We start from the raw sequence: 6,000 nt of genomic DNA, 5'->3' as shown, positions 1-6,000 counted from the left end.
CAATTTGTTTTACGTCGCACCACACAGATAGGTCATATGGCAACGATTGAACAGGAAAGGGCTGGGAGTGGGAAAGAAGCGGTAGTGGCCTTAAATAAGGTACAGCCCCAGTATTTGCCCGGTGTGAAAATGGCAAAAGCCATGTAAAACCATCTTCAGGGCTATCGACATTGGGGTTCGAACTCACTATCTCCCGGATGCAAGCTCACAGCTGCGCGCCCCTAACCGTGCGGCCAACCCGAGCGGCAATAATAATAATAATAATAATAATAATAATAATAATAATAATAATAATAATAATAATAATAATAATGCCGGATTTATTCGGACAGTAGACTGACTTATCTAAGATTGGAAACCTGGAATGTGTCATCCAAAGAATTGGCAGAATGCTGGTCAATGGAGTTCCTCTTGAGAAGTCTTGCAAGTTCATGTACTGTACTTTAGTTCTCGCCTGTCAGCTCGAGCTCGAGTGAACGCTGTCTGGCTCATATTTCGGCAGATCCCAAGCGTCCTCTGTGACGAAGATATCTCTGCATCGGAAGTCAAAGGTCTACCACACGGTGGTCCGACCAGTAGCTCTCTAAAGAACGGAGTATTAGCCTTCGTTGGAATTAACCCGCGAGGGGTCGCATCATGTTTTTTTTTTTTCGACCGGGTGCGTACATTTTTTATTATTTCGAAATACTTTCACGGTATAAAACTTCCTCCTTTACTGTACCTTTCAATGGTCTCGTCCCCTACTCGTGTTTACGTTCGCTGTTCCCCATTCCATCACCAGTCACTTAGTGGAAAGTTTTGTAAGCCTGGTCGTTTCCACCGTGGCCGACTCCTGGCGTTACCTTATTATTTATTACACGGTCCTCTACACCGTGCGCGACTCCTAGCTTTCGCCGTCCGCGATCTTTGTTGTTGCTATAGAAGTGTTTTGTGAGTTTCGTGGATATATTTCTCTGCAATAATGCAATGTCTTTTGATACAAAAACTGATTTTGAGTTCAATGGATATGCTTTTATTCAATAATACGATGTGTTTTGGCATAAAATTCAGTATTTCGTTTCACGTATATATGCTTCTTTAATAACACAGTGTGTTTTGCTAGAAAAAATTGACCGAGCTCGATAGCTGCAGTCGCTTAAGTGCGGTTAGTATCCAGTAATCGGGAGATAGTGGGTTCGAGCCCCACTGTCGGCAGCCCTGAAGATGGTTTTCCGTGGTTTCCCATTTTCACACCAGGCAATGCCAGGGCTGTACCTTAATTAAGGCCACGGCCGCTTCCTTTCAATTCCTAGGCCTTTCTCTATCCCATCGTCGCCATCAGACCTATCTGTGTCGGTGCGACGTAAAGCAAATAGCAATAGCAAGAAGAAAAACTTGTATGTTGTTTCATGGATCTACTTTTCAAACACAATACAATTTGTTTTGATATAAAAACTGGTATTTTATCCTCCCTGGTCAAATCGACCGTGCGCGATCCATCACGCAACTATTTCGACGCGACTCATCACGGGTTTAGGATGCTAAGATAGTCACTGGGAGAAATAAGCACAAAGTCAACGTTTAGTTCGAGGGCAAGTCAATAAGTATCAGCAATTTCGCTCTAATTGTCTTTAGGTTGGCTCTATGGCGTTGTGTGCTCATCCGCCGCTAGATGGCACTGTTGTCTACGTCTGTGGTAGGTTTCAGCGTTATCAGATCAGTACAGCTTGCACTGTTGCGATGTAAAGATGGCCGTGCCACCAAGGAAGAAGAGCGTTCTGTTATCCGTTTCTTGTGTGGTCTGAGTGTGTACCCTGAGCAAAAATTCATAGAAAACGTTCACCACAATACGGGAACAATGTTTTGCCAGAGCGAAGTGTTTACTAGTGGATTGAGCAGTTCAAAAGACGTTGCACGAGCGTGAAGGATGAAGAAAGATCCGGGCGTCCATCTGTAGCCGTAACTGACGCCAATATTGAACAAATGCGAGATATGATCCTGAATACCAGGCGAGTGTTGATGACGTACCTAGCCATATCGTATGCATACTAGCCATGGTTAACAGACCATATTGGTAGTGCCAGGAATTAAGTGCGAGAAGAAATGCTAAAGCTGGACCCACATGGTGGCCCAAAGTACGTCAAATATATCTCACCACACGTAAGCTACTTTCAGAGTATATGCTTCGGTGGGTTCACTGTAACAGCTCGAGTATACGGAAACGTTCAGTGATAATTTGAGAGAACAGAAACAGTTGAGGAGTTAACCCGGTTCCTTGCGGCAGCTTAACGACCTGTTCACTGCTCCAGAATGTTCTCTTGCCGCGGACAGTAATGGTAAACGGGCTGCCCTTTTAGTATCGTATAAAACTGAAATAGATTTGAACACAATCTTCAACAAGAAACAGGACGTGGCAATTGGAGTGCAAAAATGTCTCGGACATCAAACGTCTTCAAAGTTCTGGAAGTCAACGACCCGACGGCGTTGCACATAAACACCTCCACATGCCAACGACCTCAGACAGAATTGAACCCTCTATCTTGAGAACAGAAGGACAATGATGGGACGACTGCAAACTGATACCATTTTAAGTTTTAATCATGTGTTACTACTACTAATAATGTTAATGTTACCGCTTGTTGTACGTCTCATTAACTAACAATATGATTTTCGGAGACGTTAAAGTGTGTTTAATCATTGCCACCTTGGCCTCCCTCTACATCTCATATAACGCGCTACGGGTAAGGAGCCAAGCTCTGCATTCGGAAGACACGTGGGTTCCAACCCCATCGTCGGCTGTCCTGAGAATGGTTTTCTGTGGTTAAACATTTTCACTTCCGTGGAAATGCCGGAACAGCTTCTATTCATAGGCCAGAGTCGACTCTTTCCACCTCCTTATTCAATTTCATTTATCATGTATTCCTTCTTCATTAGCTTCTCAATTGAGGTTGGCATCAAGATGAATATTTCGCATCTCATCTCATCCCCAATCCTGTATCACGAAACGGTACTAAGGGGTATTTATTTATTTATTTATTTATTTATTTATCTATTTATCTATTTATCTATTTATTTATTTATTTATTTATTTATTTATTTATTTATTTATTTATTTATTTATTATTCACTCAAATGCCTCTGTCAGCCAAAACTCATACAAAGGAAACAGTACAAGTGATATACGCGAGAACAGACAACATACAACATGTATAAACAAAATGCAGGATAAAATTAAATTCATATCGTACCAACCACACACATAAAGTCAGTATTTAAAAGTAGGCCTACTAGGAATTTACATTATTTATAATATTCAGATTGTATTAAGAAAAAACATTGACTTAATAGCCTTTATCTCTCCGTTACGTATTTTCTCCAACCATGGTTCCCCGCAATTTGTACTAGCAATAATAATAATATTTCTGGCCTTGTTTCCATTTTATTGGAGTCGGCATGTGCGTGAATTTTGCCAATTTTTACGGCCGGATGCCATACCTGACGATAAATCTACCTGTAGGGATATAATCACTATTGCATGTTTCCGTGGTGGTTTGTAGTGTAATTAATATATATATTGAAACGAAGAAAATCACCCAGTCACCGAGCCATAGGAATTAACGAACCAAGGACCCTCTGAGAAGGAGGCCACTATGGAGACCAGTCAAGAAGACGAATAATACTTGATGATGCTCGTTGTTTAAAGTGGCCCACCGGGCGAGTTGGCCGTGAGGTTAGGGGCGCGCAGCTGTGAGCTTGCATCCGGGAGATAGTGGGTCCGAATCCCACTGTCGGCAGCCCTGTAGATGGTTCTTCGTGGTTTCCCACTTTCACACCAGGCACCTTAATAAGGCCACGGCCGCTTCCTACCCACTCCTACCCCTTTCCTATTCCATCATCGCCATAATACCTATATCTGTGTCGGTGCGACGTAAAGCAACTAGCAAAAAAACACAAATAAATAAAGGGGCCTAACATTTAGGTCATCGGCCAGGCCGATAATTTTAATCTTGAGAGTAGAAAGTTTCAAATACCTTGGCGAATGGGTTGAATCCAACAATTCTGAGAAGTTCACCGTCTTAACACGTGTGAACAACTTTGAAACAGCAAAAACATAGCGTATAAAAAAAGTCTGTCTCTCGAAATGCAAAAATTAGACATCAAACTGTAATTAGACCTGAAGCATTATATGCAGCAGAACGTTTAGCACTTGGAACACAAAGCCTGCGTGAAAAACAGGCAATTAAGGAAAGGAGGATTTTCGAAAAAAAAAATCTTGTTCCCAACCTCAAATATGGCGTTTACAGACTTCGGAGGAACTTAGAAGTTTACACCCACATCGGAAAGACATCAAACGTAATCCGGAAAAGAAGGATAGCTTTTACGCTCAGCTCTTCAGATTGCCAGCTGAAAAAAGTTGTAAGCGATTGTTATCCTACTTCAGAAGTCTCCAAACGATTCCTCCTTAGTTGGTGGGGATCGATAAGGATCTCTTAAAGTATGTAATTACAGAAACAGATATTGAACTGCGAGCACCACTAAAACGCCAACTCAGACAGGTTCACCAAGAAGTAGTCCCAACTCGCCTGAACGATGCCCATTGTGATGCATGGAAGAAAGCACACTCCGAATGGATTAAAACCTGGTGGGCCCACAAGAAGACAAACTGTTGAGATCTCGCGGTCTTTAGTGGCCCTAACGATGAATAATAATAATAATAATAATAATAATAATAATAATAATAATAATAATAATAATAATAATAATAATAATAATATCAACAATTTAGCTATTGCACGCTTGGTAATTTTGGTTCGATACCATTTAGATTGCCTACATGCCAACTTTGACGTTGCATATACACTGACTGACAGAGCAAATGCAACACCAAGAAGGAGTGGTTCGAAAGGGATGAAAGTTGGGGAAAAAACAGACGGCACGGACGAATAATTGATGTTTATTTCAAACCGATATGCAGGTTACACAATGCGCACGGCATCGACTCAGTAGGATGTAGGACCACCGCGGGCGGCGATGCACGCAGAAACACGTCGAGGTACAGAGTCAATAAGAGTGCGGATGGTGTCCTGAGGGATGGTTCTCCATTCTCTGTCAACCATTTGCCACAGTTGGTCGTCCGTACGAGGCTGGGGCAGAGTTTGCAAACGGCGTCCAATGAGATCCCACACGTGTTCGATTGGTGAGAGATCCGGAGAGTACGCTGGCCACGGAAGCATCTGTACACCTCGTAGAGCCTGTTGGGAGATGCGAGCAGTGTGTGGGCGGGCATTATCCTGCTGAAACAGAGCATTGGGCAGCCCCTGAAGGTACGGGAGTGCCACCGGCCGCAGCACATGCTGCACGTAGCGGTGGGCATTTAACGTGCCTTGAATACGCACTAGAGGTGACGTGGAATCATACGCAATAGCGCCCCAAACCATGATGCCGCGTTGTCTAGCGGTAGGGCGCTCCACAGTTACTGCCTGATTTGACCTTTCTCCACGCCGACGCCACACTCGTCTGCGGTGACTATCACTGACAGAACAGAAGCGTGACTCATCGGAGAACGCGACGTTCCGCCATTCCCTCATCCAAGTCGCTCTAGCCCGGCACCATACCAGGCGTGCACGTCTATGCTGTGGAGTCAATGGTAGTCTTCTGAGCGGACGCCGGGAGTGCAGGCCTCCTTCAACCAATCGACGGGAAATTGTTCTGGTCGATATTGGAACAGCCAGGGTGTCTTGCACATGCTGAAGAATGGCGGTTGACGTGGCGTGCGGGGCTGCCACCGCTTGGCGGCGGATGCGCCGATCCTCGCGTGCTGACGTCACTCGGGCTGCGCCTGGACCCCTCGCACGTGCCACATGTCCCTGCGCCAACCATCTTCGCCACAGGCGCTGCACCGTGGACACATCCCTATGGGTATCGGCTGCGATTTGACGAAGCGACCAACCTGCCCTTCTCAGCCCGATCACCATACCCCTCGTAAAGTCGTCTGTCTGCTGGAAATGCCTCCGTTGACGG

Source organism: Anabrus simplex, chromosome 10 (genome assembly GCF_040414725.1).
Source record: "Anabrus simplex isolate iqAnaSimp1 chromosome 10, ASM4041472v1, whole genome shotgun sequence".
NCBI classification, from domain to species: Eukaryota; Metazoa; Arthropoda; class Insecta; order Orthoptera; family Tettigoniidae; genus Anabrus; species Anabrus simplex.
This window is presented reverse-complemented; position numbering follows the sequence as displayed.